General features: G+C 37.3%; 1 long non-coding RNA gene across 15 annotated transcripts in view; it reads right to left on the minus strand.

The window, feature by feature from the left end:
* The window catches only part of LOC116443316, a 114,467-nt gene that overhangs the window by 79,524 nt on the left and 15,023 nt on the right, over positions 1-19,920 (minus strand). For 9 of the 15 annotated variants that reach the window (XR_004239815.1, XR_004239818.1, XR_004239816.1 and 6 more), the window contains 9 exons: positions 19,787-19,848; positions 16,590-17,490; positions 15,562-15,664; positions 14,790-14,872; positions 13,702-13,806; positions 11,104-11,217; positions 9,591-9,717; positions 9,295-9,324; positions 7,492-7,625 (listed from right to left, as the gene is read on the minus strand). This is a non-coding gene — a long non-coding RNA (uncharacterized LOC116443316). Of the gene's footprint in view, positions 1-7,491; positions 7,626-9,294; positions 9,325-9,590; positions 9,718-11,103; positions 11,218-13,701; positions 13,807-14,789; positions 14,873-15,561; positions 15,665-16,589; positions 18,955-19,786; positions 19,849-19,920 lie in introns of all 15 variants that reach the window. The other 6 variants (XR_004239828.1, XR_004239822.1, XR_004239819.1 and 3 more) reach the window with 5 other exon arrangements.

A 19,920-nucleotide genomic window follows, 5' to 3' on the forward strand; every position in this document is an offset into this window, starting at 1 on the left:
AAACACCTCTATTCAGTTATCATTCCTTTAAAAATGTAATCTTTAGGTTGCAGAATGCAAGAACAGTATTTCCCTATCCCTCTTTTAACCAGCTTAATAGAAACTGGGTGTGAGGTTAACCCCAACCATTTGCTTCACTCTCAGGAGTTTCTATACTTGTGAGTCAAAAATGGTCTAACATTCAAAATACTGGATTCCTATCATGTAGAGAGAAATATATTACAAAAACTTTTTGAGCTGGAATTTTTTCAGGTGATTATAAAAATAGTAAGTTTCTTTACTTTCATACAAAAATGGAAAAGTTCACATGGACAAATATCTTAAAAACCCACAGAATATAGTAGGCTTTACCAGATATTCTAATTTGGGGGGGGGGGGGGGAAGAAAAAACAGACTACTTCCTTTTGGATGCATTTATGACAATTATTTATTTCCAACGAGATTATCTACAGAAAGCTACCAAGCTCCCTATTTTATTGTCATCTATTTATACAGGGAATTATACAACTGACTTTTGCTGTTGGGATATTAAAATCAATAGGGATCCACAGCCACTAAGTAGGCACTAACTGTGAGCATGAAGTATGTTAATACTTAAATAAGGTTTATTGGAAAAAAGAATTTGCAGCAAGGTGTAAGCGAAGGACTAAATGTAAATAAAAAGCTGAGAGTTACTAAGAGTGTGTTGATTACTGACATACACCAAAAGTGGTCCTGGCCAAAACTGGTACAGAGAGATGCAGCAGTTTTTGGAAAGATGCAGAGACAGCTGTTGCTGCCTTGGGACATGAGGGTGGGCTAGATGAGCTCCCTAAAGTCCTGTTACCCCTTGGCAAGCAGACACTGAACTGTCCCTTGTAGCAAACCTGACAGAATCTGAACCTACGCTTCATACCTATTTTCCCCCAGAACACTCTCAAGGACCATTTAATGAGCAAATTAAGCACTGTGTTCAAGTAATCAACATTATCTGACTCACAATGATAAATATTGTCTTTGTGCAGATTTTTAATGCATTGGGGGGAAAAAAAATAACCCATGCTAAACATTAGTGAGTAGAACCCTGACTTTCCAATATAAGACTTTTCACACTCCCTGTTTTAAACATTATAGTTATTTTAAAATCCTGCATGCACACATACCTCAGCACAAACCTGAATCGTCGAGGAGAATTTCTGTGCAACAATGCAGATCCTTAAGAATAATTCATCAATAAAAAGAAATATGAAAAGCTTTTTCTCTGAAGGAGTAAGGATAAAAAAATGTCTTTTCCAAAACAAAAATCTTTGAAGTCAGTTTCATCCTGCCTAAAAACACTAAATCATGTTCTCACAGTACTTTATTTCCAAACTTTACATATATAAGATGTTCAAATGGTTTCTGTAAGATTCACAAGGTAACTGACTTTCTGGGGGTTGTATGAAACTGTTGAACTTATCCCCAGTCTTTCCCTAAGCCAACTTACCCTCAGGAAATTAAAAGGAAAACACAAACTAATTTTTTTTTTTTTTTTTAACTGTTAGAGACTAAACAGGGCACTTGAAATGAAGAGTTGACTAACAGGCTACATTAAAAAAAGAATTTCATGCTTCTTTGCACACAGCTCTGCATATTCTCCTTGGAGAAAACTCTTAAATACAGCAGGAATGTGCTAACTAAAGAAAGCAAATATTTGTTGCTATACTCTTTTAGTTAAATCTCTTCTAATATAAATGATTCTTCAGTCATGCAGCTGACGGGCATCTAGGGCATTCACTCATTCTCTTCATCAAATAAGGAAAATAGGTCAAGCTCAGAGTGTGACAATCCTTCCCTCGTCACAATCTGCAGGTAGACCTCACGCAAACACTGTTTGTCTTTTAGCTTAGGCACTGGAGGCCAACACTTTTAGATCTCACATTTATTCATTAAAATTTGTAGTTAAAAAAAAAAATATCTACAGAGAATTCCCCTTCCTCAACAGTTCTTCAGCAATGAGACCCTTTTTCTCATTCTTCAGATTAGAGTGGGAAGGGGCAGGGGAGCAGAGTACATAGCTAAAGAAAGAGACTATATAATCATTGGTTTCTACATACCAGCCTGCAAACTACCCACAAAAGAAAATAAAAGTATTTTTCCTGGACACATATTCTCCTTTAAAAGATAAAAGAAGCATCCTTCTTTTCACTCATATAGTGTTTTATCAATTTTTCCTTCTGGGGAAAACAGTTTGCTTTTTTCTCTGATTTTCCAAAACCATCCTCCACATCAAGTGTGTTTAATCAAATACTGAAAATCTGCAACCTCCTGTGAGACATGAACTACAAAATGTTTTAAAGTTTGCAATCCTAGTTCAATCAGTCAAAAACTACAGACTTGAATCATAGAATATCTCAAGTTGGAAGGGACCCATAACTATCACCAAATCCAACTCACTGCTCCTCAGAGGACTACCTGTAACTAAATCGTATTACTAAGAGTTTCATCCTAACATTCTTTAACTGTCAGGCTTGGTACTATGACAACTTCCCAGGGAAGCCCATTCAAGCGATCAAACACCCTCTGCGTGAGGAACCTTTTTCAAGTGCTAACTCTGAACTTCTCCTGATACATTTTCATTCCATTTCCTCATGTCCAAATGAACTCCTGATTTACTTACACACCAGCTCTAGAAGCCAGTAGTGTATTTTCTATTTGTTTTATCAGGACCAAAGCCAGTAGCATCAGGAATTCGCTATCTTAGGTATCCATCATTTCCTGACAAAGACAACCAAAAATCTCCACTGAGATCTTTAAATATATATTTAGAAAGAGCAATAAGGCAACCTTTTAGACTATCTTTAGGATCACAAAGAATTTCTCTTGTACAGTAAGTGGAAACTAAGAAGTCACTTGCTTCCTAACAAGAAAAGAAATACCAAAATACAGGATGTGCAGCATGAAGTGTCAGACCAGTCATTCAGAGCCAGTTTAAAGCTCCTAAAGTTAAGCACTTACTTCATTTGGGTCAATATTAGAGAATACAGAAGTGCTCTGCTGCTTTGTTTTCAGTGACATCTCAACTTGCTAAAATATGCAGCTATAAAACCATTTGCTGGAAATCTTCCTTAATGAATGAAAGCATGAGATGCATCCAGAAGAGCGTCAGCTCTGAATCAGGGACATAACTAACTGCATATGACAGTTCAGCAGATCATTTACAAGCAGGTTTTCCCCTTCAAATAGATGGAGAGACAGAACTGTGCTAGACAGAAAATCCTTGAACATATTTCATTCTCCATCCTAAAAGGACGGTTTTCAGACATTGCAATTTTTGCTAGAAGACAACTAACCTGAATGCCATTACTGTTGTACCTAACAATTGCACCAGTGTACAAGGGCACCTTCTTATCATTGGAAATCAGCAACTAACCACCAAAAGATAAATCCTTTTTGAGCCATGTCTACTTGAACATGTGTGCGAGCTTATGTATGACCACTTCTGTAGATCATCTGGCACAGCCGTGAATGCAACTATCTAAAGTTACTGCAGTGCATGCACTGAAAACAACAACCACCACCACGAATTTTGGCACATCAGCAAGTACACATTAAACTGTTGTTTGAAGGATTAAAATGAAGGGAACTCTGGTGGGGTTTATTTTATTGTTTTCTATTTATTGTTGGGTATTTACACAGGCAAGTTCAAAAATGTTCCTAACTATGAAAAAATACATTGAAACAAGATTTATTATGATTCTTAGCTTCTGGAAGAATCCCAGAGCCTTGACATGAACCCCAAGGATGAGATGATTTTTAACACTGCCAAAGAAGCTTACATTGTAGAAAAGAATGACACCTGCAACCACATTTTCATCTTGGAGCTTTAGACAACCCTTAGATTAGAAGAATTCATGGGAGGAACTTTCTCAGAATCCCTGAATAAAGCAAGGTTAATTTTAATTAGATACCACAAAGCAAAAAGTGGCCTCAAGAAAAAGTACAAGAGCAGAAAAAGGAAAATTGCATTTAAAACACACAAAACTAACTTTACAGTAGATATGAAGTTTCTCTAAAAAGCTCCTCTTACTGTTCTCTAAACTTTGCAGAAGACCTATTGTTTCTTGGGGTTATATTGAATATTTTAACTTTATTGATAGAATTTTCCAGAAATACCTCTGATACATATTTAAAAAAAAAAAAAAAGTACGATCTCTTTGAGCAGGTTTGAAACAAGAAGAGAAAACAAAGAAATGCAATGCTTATCTTCCAAGGAATTCTGACAAATGGATTAAACATGATCAAACATGATGAGGCACAAGTCCAGGAACTCCAAAACTCCAATATTTTACTCTTTGCTCTCCCAACTTAAAAAATTGAATCAATTTCCACTGTGTAATTTATTTTTACTTATGAAATGTTGAAAGAATGCCACATGAATGTGATTTTTAAATGATGCTCTTTCTGTATATCGGAGTCTGAAGAAAATAATTTAAGAAAATATGTGCAGAAAAACATTTTACATATGGTAATACAATAACAACCATATATTCTTCAGACGAGGAAGACCTGTACAACATTTGCATTTCAAAGACTGTCATTCAAGAAAACTCTGATAATGTGCACAGCTCTATGAGTTTTATGCAAGTACAAGTTAGCTTTTTATTAAGAAGAATCCTAAGTGTTTTCAAGAGTTATTTTGTTAAATCCCTTATTAAATTCAGGAGAGGTTTTGCGAAAATCTAAGGTAGTCAATACTGAACCCTCGCTCATAAAGCTGTGAATTAAGATCCAAACTTGATCATTTTAGAGAGCAATAGATCTTTTAAAATAATATTTAGCATTTATTACCTACACTAATTAAGCTTCAACATGCCTGTGAGGCAGACAAGTAAAACCTCATTTTACAGACAGGAACATTTACAGCAGACAGAAAGGTTATGTACATTGTCACTGATTAGAGAGAAAAATCTCTGACCCATAGTTGGAATTCTTTGAGCAAATTGTGAGCACACATCCACACTGTCAAGTTCCTCTTTCAACAACTTACACAGTTTGCATTAAATAGGGAACAAGGAAAAGTTAGACAAATACAGAAATGCATACATATTCTCAAACCCAATAAACTCTCCAGACAAATAATATTAGAAATGGTCAACAGCATGCCTGTCTTACTACCACTTTGTCAAGTTAAAGGAAATACAAGGGTGGAAGGAAAATGAAGAGACAAATGTAAATGTGTGAAATGAAAATGCTGAATCCTGTCTAGATCCATTCAAGGACTTGAGGATAATTTATCTTATTAGAATTTTGTGATTACCTGTCAAAGGTCAGAGACAGTAGAGAAGAGCTCACAGAAGCAATGTTGGATTCTACTGAGTAGAAAAATATCCCTCAGGGAACTAGTTTGCTCTTTTCTGAAGCAATACAGAAAGCATTTGGTGTTCTCTTGGACAGAAAGAACAATCTATTTGTGGTGTTTGTTCCCATCTGAAAGAGTGACTTGATTACTAAGTCTTTCCAAGTCAGCTGTATGAAGAGCTGCTCCTGTTGTTAACTTCATTGGGATGTACCCCGTCTAGTGCACACACTGCTGCAGAAGTGATGCGCAGGTGACTGTGCCACTTACAATGACAGATGGGCTCTGAGACGAAGGATCTGAAATACACCCCATTGTGGCAATTTATGTAAGACACCCACAGTGGTGCTGTGCAGGAAAGAAAAGATTTAAATGCTAGCATGACAACTCCGTTTAAATTCTTTTATGTACAACCAGATCTGCACTTGCACGCAAAGCTAAACATGCTTCAGATTAACTAATTCTCCATCACGTTTTGAAGACGTCATTGTGTAGAAGGATTGCAAAAACTGGTGTTTAATAAAACATGGGCAATCATCTCTAACTCTACCTGCAGCCCCTCCCATCTCCCAAGGAAGTCTTGTACTCAGGCTGGCAAAACAGTACAATAGAATTGGAAACAAATGAAAAAACCCATGAGGCATCCCAGGTCTTCTGTGTCCAACAGTGTGTATCCAAATATCCCAAAAGAGTGCCTTGAAAATTGCTATTGCAGCACCTGAGAAGTGCAGAGACCTGACCAAGTCTTGGGTCTTCACAGAATGAGAGAGACTCAGCTTGGAAAGAATCTGTAGATGTTCTGTTGGTCTTCTCAGCTAAAGTGGTATTTGTTTCAGTGGATTCACACATACTTAGGGTTTAGAATCAAGAAGAATATGTCTGGGGTTTTTTGTAAAGAAAATTGAATCTTTTCATAATCTACAACATTTTCTTCTGTTAAAGATATGGACTCATTTATGCCACAAAAATTAAATATGTCAGGCAAAGTAAAGAGATGAAATGGCAAAGTTTTACACAGACTAATAAAACTCAAAGCAGAGACAGGCATTTCCATACTGATTTTGATTAAACCAAATCACAGAAAACAAGTCTCATGCTCAAATATACTTTCCACCTCCTTAGGGCTGTTGTCAATGCCTCTCTTGCCTCCCTCTTACTTTTGTCGAAAGCAAAATAACCACAGAAGTGAATGTATAAAGACAACACTCAATCGAGAGAACTTGAAAGTTTACAATTCTAGCATGCTAAAAGGCAAACAAACATACTTAAGACCAAGATAATTTTACTTTTCTTGTATACTTGTTTGTTTGTTTGAATGACACCTGCTTCATTTCCTCATTTGGTGGAAGAACTTTCAAAGAAGGCAGCAGTGTACTGAGAACATAAAGCCTTGAGCAAATTTGAAGTAACTGGTCTGCCTAGCCAACATGCATACAGTTTGTAAGATAAACACCACGTAGTTTGTTGATATCAACAGGTAGAGAGTTGTTCCATAGCTACAGAGAGGTTGCTTCCTTAATTTGGTCAGAATTAATACGGAGTAACAGTGAGCAACACTGACCACATGAAGGAGTGGAGGAAAAGCATGGCACACAGCCCAGTCCCTGTCTGCGTAATACAAAGACAGTATTCCCTTGATACAACAAATATGTCTTTTGGCTTAGGCTTTGAGATATTTCAAGGCTGGGACTTGAAACATGGTTCAAAGGTAGCCTTAATCTGATAGATCCTGACTCTCAAATTGCTGCTTATGCCTCTAAACCAGTAGAGAGTCAAAATCTCCTCTCAACATTATTCGAAGAAAGTCTAAATGAGATTACTGCTCTTCAGTGCTGATACTCGTATATTCTGAAGATTGATGTCTCAGCTTTATATTACATTTGCATTCTATGCACTCATTCCATGGAAATAATACATTAAATAGTTAGCATATAATTTGGGTGCATATCAAGCGTGCATCCTACTCTCAACATTGGCTTCCCACATTAACATTACTGCTAGACACTGAAAAGATTAACTACATTAAGTGAAATATTCTCAGTAGCCTTGAAATGATCATAACAGATCTACACTGTATCTTCAAATTGCTTTTCAAAGCCTGGTTTCTATTTTTATAATCAATTTCCTAACTAAACTACATTCATCATTATGAAAACAGATCAAGTCATACACACATTTTTGTCTCCTTGTGACAGACATTGCTTGAGAAAGGGACAACTAGTTTCATCCTCCAGTGAACAGCTGGTATCCTTAGATAAGAGAATCTCTGCACATGGCCAAGCTTCCAATATTGTGAAAAAATGAGGCACTAGAAAGAAAAAGACAACAGAAGTCCCAAGTGCTTACATGAGACAACACAATTTATAACCAATATTCATAGCATAACTTAATTATCCCATTTTTTTTTGTATTCTGTCACTAAACTGCAACCACAGCTTCCTTTGGCATCATTGGATTTGTTCCTGGGAAAATAAAAGACATCACAACAGGAAATATCTTTTCTTTAGTATGAGCAAATCAGAGGAGAATGACTGAAGGATAAACTTAAACAATAATTAAGCTTTGATATGTGACAGTTCACCTTTCATGACTCAGTCATAAGATCTGCATGTTCTGAAAAGTCAGAGCCAAGTTCAATCCCACTACCAATTTAGCAAGTATCTCAGGGTAGAACTAGAGTGTCTGATTGTCATTTTAGCATAAATACTGTAAGAGTGATTCAAATTCCCTGCTTAGAAATCTTATCACTGTATTGAATAATTTTAAAGACATGCCTTCTATAAAACAATGACTCATTCAGATATCAAACTGGGCAAATATATTAAACAAAGGCAAATAAATAATAAAACTTGAATGGAGATAATTATTGTTCAAAGTCACATTCTGGCTGATTTATAGGAATGACATATAAAAAGCCAAACAACCAGCTTGCAGTGACCACACAAACACTTCTTTCAAAATAAACTCATGAGAAAAATATCACTTAGTGATGAAACAGTAGAAATTAGGAGCTTTCTTTGTGAATATAACCCCTTTCCCCTTTTAGTATGGGGAAAAAGAGAGAGACAGGATATGTTAAGTGAACTCCTTAAAAAGTTCTTTCCATATCTTCTGCCAATGTAAAAGAAAAACTGAAGAACATGCTACATATACTTAACCTAGACTAAGCCATCACAATCGCTCCTAAATAAGGGACAGAACACTATAATCTCCTTACTGGCTCCCCCTTTTACTTTGGGACACTAGTTGAAAAGAAATCACCAAAGAAGCTGTTGTCCCTTCTGTGCAGTGCACCACACTCTTGGCAAGCTAGGCAGGAACAAAAAGGCAGGCATGGTCCTCCTTCAATTAGGCACTCAGGGCAGACAAAGTGGCCTTCAGCTTCCATAATTAAAGAAGAAAAAGGCAATTGGCTCACAGGCCATAAACTCTTGCTGAAAGAGTAGCTAAGATATGAAAAGAGCAGGAAGAACTAAAGATCCAGATAACAAAGCTTCTAAGTAGAAAAAAAAAAAAAAAGAAAAGGAACAAAAAAGAGGAACAAAGAAAAATCATGCATATAGAGAATTATCAAGAAGGGCCTTTTAAACCCTTTTTTCTTGTTCCTTTCTAATAAATTCAATTTATTTGGACTTTTAAGCAAGCATAATCACTTTTTAGGGATTCTAGATAATTTTCTGGTTTAAAGTAAAAATTTAAGCTTTTGAACTGTTTACATCAGCAATAATGAATTACACCTCTAATACATCAGTCAACAATACCCAGCCATGATTTTGGCTATACTGTGTCTCATGTCATTCTGGAAGTGCTTTTAAATTGCTGTGTATTGAAGTATGATAGACAACAGCTCATAATAGATGGCTGCAAAATGTGTTTTCCACACTCTTCAGGAAAAGGTCATTGTCATCAGGGTCTGCTTGTGGGATGGAAACAGGGATCTGGGACTTTTTGAGTTTGAGTACTGATAAATATCTTACCACTAGAACTGTCCAGGAACACCAACACACCTAAGGCAGAAGGGAAAAGAGTAGGTTACTATTTCTTCAAATTCTGAAGAAAAAAACACCAAACCACATTCTCCATTTCTTTGGGTTACTTATGAAACAAGGTGTTGATTTCACATACTGTAAATCCCTAAAGGACCAGATGTTGCACTGACTGGGTGAAAAAAATCACAAGAATTCACAAGAAAAATGGCATTTTTTTAGGGGCCATGAGAAAATGGAAAGAAGGAGAAAGATACTGAAGTCATGGAGTCATATTTGTTCTTCACCTATGCAGTAATCAGGGATCTTTAAACAGAAGCTGCCTTTACAGACTCCTTACAATGATACACCAGTAGACTCATTTGGTCCAACACTTCATCTGGAAAACACCTAAAGCTCATGGCTGCTGTCATCCTGCAAAAAGATTCAAAAGACTTTATCAGACCAAAAAGCCAGCACAAAGAAATTTATCCTGATCCAACCAGAAGCATCTGCTCATACTGTCTGCCAGTCTGTTCTGCAGACCTAGTAAAAATGTACAGCTGAAGAGACAGACTTAATTTCAAATGCATTAAATCATAGCCAGACTGCCATTTGGCATAATGAGAAAGACCTTCCCCACTCCTTTTCTGTTTATGTATAAAAACGCATTTGTATTGCCTGTCATTATTTAGACTGACTGACCTTGAGGGTTTGTGATTTTCTTGTTTTGTTTCTGTTCCTTTTTAATGTGTATGCAGGATAAAAAAACACTGCACAGTGTGATACATGTGAAGACTTGGATAGGATGAGTTCTCTGGTTTGGTAAAATAGCACATCATGGTTGTGCTGCTGTCTGTGATGGAATGAACTGCTGTTTTAGGCTGCTCCTTCCCAACACATGTAAAAATAACTGATTAATTTATTTCAGTTAATGACACTTATATGTCCTTCTCATAAGCATTTTAACACATGCTCCTCCCACTGTATTGCATTATATGACTGCTGTGGCACTGCAGCTGGAAGGCTCAGCAAAGCTTCTTTCAGAACATTAGCTTTCTGAGAAACAAGCTCATCACCTGTGAAGGTCATCTTCTGTCTGGTATCTAACAGCAGCCAGTGCTACAGAAATCCTTACACTGAGATGAACAAGAAGTATGCACAACACAGTTGAAACCAAAATGATAATGCCTACAAGGACACTGGATTATCATTCCTTAATGTTTAATGATGATTATGAATGGTCATGGTCCCAGAAACCTCTTGTGTAGGAAGAAAGCCGCACCTCATGAATTAGGGTGGCCCGCAGAGAGAAGACTGTGTGTGTATGCACCACACAGGCCATAGCCAGGACTGTACACACTCATCTATGTTATACAGAGATGTAAAATCCTCATGTTAACAGCTCCTCAGCACATTCACAGCCAACAAAAGTGTCATGCCGCATCAAGCTGTGATGACTGGCCTGTGTTTTTCAGAGACCTCCTTGTCTGAAATGGAAAAACACTTCGAGAATTCTAAAGCACACCAGCCAAAACAAAGGAACCAAAGTTGGAGCGAAAGTGTTGTGTACCATGAAACCAAGAGACAGCTATGAGTAACTCAGTTTAAAAGAGAGATAGAAACAAGCACCAGGGGCTAAAAACATGCAAAACTGATGTAGAGTGAAAAAGAACCAATGCCAGGGAACATAAGCAAAAGGCATTTTAAGTGTCTGTCTGGAGTACTGAGGGTTCGTCTTTCACCTTCCTCACAGTGTGTGCGGTGGTGGATTGGGCAAGGCCTGGCTCTGAAAAGAATTTCTGGACTATGTTGTATTACCTGCAATTTGTTCAGTAGAAAGCAGTTTGAATTGAGTTTATAGTCCCTGGAGATATGCATTGAAATTCAAGCCAAAAGTTATTCCCATGGCTTTAAAGTCTTCTGTTGCTATATCTGAAAGGAGAAAATTTTGACAACTGAAATTTAGATCTTTGAGAAAAGATTCACTTTGAGACAGTGAATAAATGTCTCTGAATATAACACCACAGGGGTCCTCCTCACTGACTGAAAGATACCCAAATAGCAGTTCTAGACCTTTTCTTTTCTAGTATTCTTTCTGCTTTCTTTCTATAGAAAGGAAAATTCACCATCTTTAATTCATTAATTTTAGGAAATAAAATGGATCACCTTATAATTATTGAGAAGAAGCAAAAGTTATCATTCCACGTGATGAACGGCAGGGACAAAAAGAGTCCTGAGGGCACATTTTTGAACTGTTTGGCCTTCAATTAGCCATTCTTTAATGAACCTCTGGAATTACATTGTTGTAATATATCTTCTTCCTTGACCAATATTAGTAATATTATATTACAGCCTGTTTGCTATTCTTTTCCAGAGGAAACAAAGGAGAAAACCACTTTTCTCTCCTTTCTTTCTTGCATTTCTTAACAAAAATCAACAAATGCAAGTCTCCTCCTCATTATTAGCTACTCTTGGCATTCACATCCATTAGGGAAGGGATTGAGGTCTCCTAATTATTCACTTTTCATATGTTAAACAACTCAGCTTCCCAACTCCCACAGAAACAAAATGACAAAAGAAAGGTGAAATATTTAGGCTGCTATTATAGTTCATAAACCTTAAGACAGGAGGGGAAAATTTACAATTTCAGGGAGCAGCAAAAGTGTCAAATACTGGATGGGAGCTTATTTTCTGAAATCCGAGCAGAAGTTCTGGAGTTGCAATAGGTCTATTATAAGACTTGAGAATGTTAAAGAATTCTTAAAGTTGACTTTTCTCCAGCTCAGTTTTCATTTACCTCTATTTTCCCACACAAGGCATCACCTCCTCCCTTTCCCCTGGGAGCATTAGTCACTAAGATCAGAATTGTCACCAGATCTGCAATGTTCAGATCCACATTTTCTCTTCTGATGATAGTAAATCTCACTGTGTGGGTTTCAGAAGTGGCCAATAAGAGACAAATGCTACTTGGGATAATTTCCCACTGGTGCCTGGTTCCCCATGTCCTCCCACCATTTCTCAACAGGGAAGGAAGGGACAGTAATTAAACTCCATTTATATTGATAACCTATCTCTCTAGAGACGAGTGTATGACAGAGCCCTGCCTGAGGCACAGAGGCATCCTGCACTCTTTCCCCTGGCCCATCCTGGGCGTTAGCCGCCTGTGCTCATGGCTAGCTCTGGTAACACTGCTGGGTAACCCTGGATTGGCTGCAGGGAAAAGAGCTGCAAGGAACCTGCCTCTGCCCCTCAGCTTAGGAGCTGTATTTAAGCTCCAGCCCTTGGTCTGCTCACGTGCTATGCTGCAGGCAGACCTGAATCTTGCTGCTTCTTGCTTGACCTCACCTCCACCAGCCCTGGTCTGGCAAAGAGGTTCCTGGCCCGGGGGAGGGATGCTCCCCATGAGCGGAGGCTACAACGAGCAGGGACGCAGCAGCAGAGGGCAGCACACTCAATGCTGAGGACACCTCTTCAGTCCTCAGAAGTGCAGAAAAACCCTGAGAAGAACTTTTAAAAGCCCTTCTACATGGTCTCATCGCCGAGCTTGCACTAGCCAGCACAACTCATGAGCAGAAATACGCAGGGTGTAGTTGAACTATATGACAGTTTTAATCTATAAACTTCAGTTCTATAATTTCTCTTCAGTATGTTGGCAAATAATAATTGTGGCTGATAACAAAATTGCTTGCATGGGGGAGGGTAATGATATATGAGCTGTGTGTGATGAAAGGGAGGAAGATAAGGCTGTGATGCAGACCTGAGTGAAGCACAGGGTATCAAATAACTTAGCTGCTTATTTCCTTGCTGTTTGCTCTTGTGTCAGAGGGATACACAGCCTAGCACATCCCACTCATGCCTGGTGACATTTTCTGGATGTGCTGTTTTATATTTACGTTTCGAAACATATACACAGTTAAAATTAAGATCACATCAACATCATCCCCAATCAAGACTCAGGAAATGAAAGCCCACTTCTACTAATTGAACTGTACATCTGATCCTTTAATCATTGCTATTAGTATTGTTTAGTTTCTGACAGTGTACAGAAGGCAGTGTATACCTTGCAAGGAAGGGAATTTCTTCCATGCAGAGCAAAACAAATGGTAATATAATAAGCTTTAGAAATCTACTGGGGGAAAAAATCTATTTGTGTAATGTTAGCCTGAGAACATTCACTTTTCCATTTCCTGACTTGAATTAAAAAAAAAAAAAATACTTTTATTAGAAAAATCAAACCAAAAGTTAAGAGCCCTTTCAATTGTGTTTCTCTTACAAGATGTAGACAAGCACCACCACAGATGAGACTGCTAATCTCCAACTTTGGGTTCAAGCAATGTACAAACCCAAAGAGTTACTCAGTTTTTCTAATTAATTAAGACAGATATTTCAAAAAGAGGGACATCTGCCTTATTATACCTTTATAAGATGTGAAAGTCAAATCTTGTGTTCTTTCCAAAAGAATTTGAAGGAGAAAAGGAAGAGACTTCTGTTCTTATTTTAGTTTCAGCTTCTACTGTATCACTAAGAGAAATAAATACGTGTTTTAAAAACAAACTTTACTACCAGTTTCCAAATTCCACCAAAATTATGCTAATTCATTACAAGAAATTATCTATGAATCACTACAGTACAGCCAATCTGGGGTGGGACAATGACTTAGTAAAAGGCAGCAGTGAAAGCCAGCCTATCTACCTATTTATATCACATTTATCATAATGGCATACATTTTCCTTGGACTATAATTTACTGTGAGTGATTCCCACTTCCTACACCACATGGCAAGGAAGCATTAGAGGTTACGTTTATTTTTTATGGGTTTTTTACCCAGTTCCCTAGTTAAACAGGTTGATGAAGTCAATACTATCTGCCCTGTCAGCCTGCTTACCACCCTCATTAATCACTTTCTGAACTGTTAGTTTTGCTGAAATTTAACTTTGGGGTGGAGAGGTTAAACACACTTTTCCCACAGGTATTCTCAAAAGAGACTTCTGGTGAAAAGGAGAGACCTCAAACACACCCCTAAAGAGGGACAGGCTGTGGCCTCAATGTGTGCACCAGAGAAGCCAACGTGGGAAAGAGCTCAGGCACAAAACCTGTGAAAAGTTTCAAGCAATGTTTATGTCATTCCAAGGCTCCAAAGTAAAATTAACCACAAGCTTAATCAGTAGAAGACATTTCGTAGTACCAGTGGAACTGGTACCAAGGAACTAATGACTGTTATTACTTCACAGGGGGTATGAGGAAGAGAAATGGTCTTCTTACACAAGAAATATTGTGTTTATCACGTAGTGAAAAAAGGGAAATAAATGGTAAAATGGTGCTATTGTAAAAAACTTTGTATTTCTTTTGTGTCTGCTGGAAGGAAATAAAGTCTGTCATACCGTTGATTTTTAACAGCTTTTCATTAAGCACCAAGAGAGGATATTGCCAGCCTATTCTCTCTCCTTCCAATACCCGTTTGCCAAAAAAAGGGAGAAATAGAAAAGCAAAGACACTGTTCTTACCCTTACAACTTAATAAAAGCCTTCTATGCATTGAATGGCGACTGCAGCTTGCATAAGTATAGACGACTAAGGGGAATCCATAGCTAAATGAAAATAAAATTTCAAGAAGTTTTGCCAAGTATACAGCTGAAACATTTTAAAACTGTAAGAATCCCATATTCTACATAAGAATATATATATTTTTGTGGTTTATTATTTTAGTCCCTTAATAATTGTGCTCATTTTTAAAAGAAATGCTGTTGCTTCAAAACCCATGTGATAGCATGTGGATCACACAGATTTTTAAGGTTATCACAGAGGCAATGAAACAGTCAAGATGAGATTTTTTAAGCTAAGTTATAACTAAACTTCTACTATATATCAAGAAATGTCACAGGAAGCAAATCAAACTTTCAAAGACCAATATTGCCTGTCAACAAAAACAGACTTGTCAGAATTTATAGATGCACAAAACTGCAGAAAACAGAGGATAGACGTAAACTAAAAAACAACCCTTTAAGAAATTACGGATAATTTGATGGTTTGACAGTTTAAAATGGTCCTGTGATACCCTATTCTGTATTTAGCAGCTAGTATTATTTCTATTTTAAGTCATTGATAGAAATTTGATTAATGTGTGATCCAAATAGAATCACCCAGCACTGTTTTGTCCTCAGATTGCAAGAGAATAAATGGAGCAGACAGGCTCCAGAGCAGACACTATGATTCCTTCAAGCTTATTAAACCTCTACAGTGAAGAACAGCCCTAAAGCACACAGCAGAGAAATCTTACCAAGCAAGTCTTCTGAGGTGTGTTATTTCTTTGTAAAACAGTGAGTGTTCTCCAGGAAGTTCCACACCAGGCTGCTCCTGCTGCTGCTGCCTGTGTCCACCTCCTGCTTAGGGCAAGAGTTCCTCAGTTAAGGTCCATTTGCTGTGAGACAGGATGTACTTACAGCTGTGTGGTCACCAACCCGTGGGATGCCTGGACTGCTGCAGGTGAGTCACAACCCAGACACATGTCGTAAGCCCCTGAGAAAGGAACTTTTGGAACTGCTGTTTGGGTCATAAAAATGACAGTATAGTCAGGAGGGATGTTGGCACAATGCACCAGAAGCAGGTGGTCTGCAGTTCCTTAACTACAAAAGGTGAAGAGAATGATGAGGGAAAAATTCTACAGAATATGTCTTGTTTCCTCAGAAGATTCACTTTTTTTTTCCTTAAAATGTGTGCCTAAAAATTAAAATATTTATGTTTGCAGCAATCCTGCCATAATAGGCTATTAAATATGAAATTAAATGCAGTTTCCTTCTCTCCACTTTCCCCTTCACTGGCTTGAGTCATGAAGACTGATTTGCCCTACTCACATGGGACTGCCATGGTGCAAACCTTCTCTTTCCTGCGAAGGAAAACCAATGCCTCAACAGTCATACAGTTCAAAAGGTGGTTAAAGGTACTGAGCAAAGCACCTCCATGCTACAGCCCTTCAAAACCCCTCACCATCACCTAAGACATCATAGTACTTCAGTTTTTCATTAAAAAATAAGCCAAAATGGCATATCTGTCACAGTGGTCTCTAGATTGCTGCCTAGAAAAACAGCAAGGAGGCTGCCAGACCTGTCCCTTACTGTGCCCGGCAGAACCATGCTATGGACAGTGAAGGACAGATCTTCAGATGCCTGGGAACAGCCACAACTTAACTTCAAAGGTTGCTGAGATGACAGTAGCAGAGAAAGAGAAGAAAAATCATCCCAAAATGTATCTTGCTGACTTTGGAAGCAAAATTGAAACAATCTTCAGATTATTTCAAGACTGACTCACCGACAACAGAAGGATGTAGTAGGAGTGCAATATGCTAATACAGCATCCCTTTTATTGGTATGCAGATGCACAGAATTACAGGCATAAAGATGTTGGGATGTACCTGAAATAATATATTTTCTCCTGATAAAATATTTATGACTGATCTAATCTTACATTAAATGTTTCTTAATAATGGCAAACATTTGAGGCATTATAATTGGTAAATTGCTAGGAAATGTCATGAAACTAAGTGCTTAAAATGTAGAAATTACCTTTAAGTCATCTCACTTGAATGAAATTATAAAAAATTATGTCTATTCATTATTTTATGTATATTTTATTATAATAATATGGTTTCATTTATGTAACAAAAAGAACCTAATTAGATCTTTCTTAAATAGATACAAGTTTATCAGTAAGCACATCCTGGGTAAACCATTCCAACTAATGCAGCTATTGCTGCTAATGCCGTGTTTTAATTCTCTCCACTTGCTAGAGGAGTTATTTATCCGCACAGCATGGAAGCTTATTCTCGTGCTTCTTTGACTGCACATGAAAATAAAGGACATTCAAGTAGAGAGAGAGGGTAGAAAATTAACAATTTTAAATCTCAAACCAACCCACATTTTCAATAAAGGGAAGACAAATAGATGAACACACCATGATAAATAAAACATGTGCTTTGACATCTCCTGGATTTAGTAGACAACTTGATTTGTATCTCTCAAGTAAGAGACAACAAGGATACTTGCATTTCGAAAACTGGCACACTACTTAGAATCCAGAATGTTTTTATTTAATTATGATAATTGTCTATTAACATTCTAATGCATGCTAAAACATTAGAAGCTCTTCCTTGCCTTTCTTCTCCCATTATGACAGATAAATTCGTCCAAATTCCCTTCCTTCCGACTCCTTTCTGTCAACACAGATGAAGTTAAAGAAAATCAGTGAGAAAAAGAAGAGGAGGAGAAGCATTTTGTTTTAAAGTGTCACTGCCTGTGTTACAAATTCACAAGTATCAAAATAAATGAGGACAACTGACGAATTATATATGCGATTCACCAGCAACCAATCCCCACTCCCAGCCCAAAAAAATCTTTAGTTCTCTTTGAAAACACTAAATGCTATTTCTATATTCCCTTCTCAAATACACTGTATCTTTTTGTCTTAACACTTTGGCCTGATTTCTGGGGGAAATTAAGCTTAATGAGATCATGGCTTTTTTCTAGGTTCAGTGATTTTTTAACTTGTTGGCCAAATATAATCAACTCTGAGAGTGGGATAGTGATCTGATGTCTAAACAGTATTTGAGGCATTTTATGATATCAGTAGCTTATGGTGGTAAGGTCAGCACAGTTTGGAATACAAACCAACATCTCCTCAAACACACGTGCCTGCTGAAATCCAACAGTAAGCTCTGTCAAAAGAATCCGGAAGAGAAGGGTTTGTGCATTTTTATTTCCCCTTATTCTTACTTTTAATGAAAGACAGCTTTCTTGAATTTTTAACAGTAAAGAAAATGGTAAAACAGCAGCTTTTCCACCAGAATTTTAAGGACAAAATGCTATTCGGTCATTCTGGAATTTCTGTTCAAGTTTTAGCACATTAATATCACAGTTCATGATGTAAGTATTATATTTCTTACTTACTCATGATATAAGTATTATATACATAAGACTGTGTTTTACATATATGAATATGTATATATACACACATTTGCACGTCAACATGTGCCAGTTGAAACATTTCATCTTTTCTTAACTAAAAGGTTTTCTGTTTGTACTATAACATAGCAGTTTAGCATTTCTAGAAACAATCAGATTTTTGAAACCAGTGTGAAAGGAAGCTCTTCTACAGCAGTTCTTGCAAGCAGTCACATGTAAAAGACAAGGTGTAATGGGTACAAGTTCCTCCTGAGGAGATTCTGATTGTTCACACAAGGAAAATTTTTCACAATGAGAACAATCAGGCATTGGAGTAACCTCCCCAGAGAAGTGGTGATTTCCCCAACACTGGACACTTTGGCTGGACAGGGTGCTGGACCATCTTGTTGAGACAGTGCTTGTGCTAAGAGTGGTTGGACCAGGTGATCCTTGCAAACCCTTCCAACCTGGTATTCTTTGACTCCATGATTCGGAAAAAGTTCCACTAAAGAGGTGATTAAGAACTGAAACAAGCTCCCCAGTGAAGTCATGGTCCCCAGCCTGTCAGTGTTCAAGAAGTGTTTGAACACTCTTAGACATATGGTTTAACTTTTCACTTGCCCCAGGCGGAGCCAGGAGTTGATCCTTGAGTCTCTTCCAACTCAGGATAGTCTATGATTCACTATCATGTGTTCCTGGACAAATGGCAATCAAAAACACACGCCAAATAGATCTTTCTGGGGAAAATAAACACACATAGGTTTGATACACACAAAAAGCAGGAACTTGAATAGTTCACAACACAAAACATACACAAGGAAATGTAATACACATAAGTACATACAAGCCAAAGACCCAAATAAGGGGAATACTCCTATTCCTCATCACACCGTGCCTTTACATTGTCACTCACTGGTTTCAGAAGCACGCTCTTTATTCCACTTTAAGGAATAGTTACTTTTCTGTATTGTTTTTAGATATAACATAATTCTGTTCAGCTCTCTCAAGCTATTCATTGGCCACAGGTAGGCAACTCCCTTCTTTGCCTCCTGACATATTATAAACCCACTCTGTGTCCTTTCTGTTTAATAGCAGTCTATATAAAAAGTGGACTCTCCCAGATATTACAGCATATGAATATTTTCCATCAATTTTAAGAAAAAAGAGATGAAAAAAATCTACACAAGCTTAAGGACTGAGATCAGAATTATCTTACATGATTAATATAAAACGCAAACTTCTGTAAATTTAGGAAAGCAACATGAACAACTTTAGATTCAGGGCCCATTTTTGAGGAGATATGGTTTGTTATGAAATAGATAAAGAATAACAGAGAAAATGCTAAAATAGAAGCATTTTCTCAGTGCTTAATTTCCTCTTCAGCTTCCTTCACCTTACAATTAGATAGTAGAACTTACTTAAATAATGATAGGAGATATTACCAATTTAAGTATAAGGAGGTTATAATTTAGCAACACTACTACTCTGTCGAAATTCAAGAAATTTAATTCACAATACACCTAAATAAAAGATCTCTGCTTATGAAAATAACATTAGCAAGCATACTACCCAATAATGAATCCTGGGTTGCACATTTTAAACAGATTCCCAAGAGCAGCAGTGTTGGTTTGCTTAAAAAAAAAAAAAAAAATCAGAAAACTGTAACATTAATTTTCTTAAAGCAAAATGAATAGACAGCATGA

This window comes from Corvus moneduloides, chromosome 4 (assembly GCF_009650955.1).
Source record: "Corvus moneduloides isolate bCorMon1 chromosome 4, bCorMon1.pri, whole genome shotgun sequence".
NCBI lineage: Eukaryota > Metazoa > Chordata > Aves > Passeriformes > Corvidae > Corvus > Corvus moneduloides.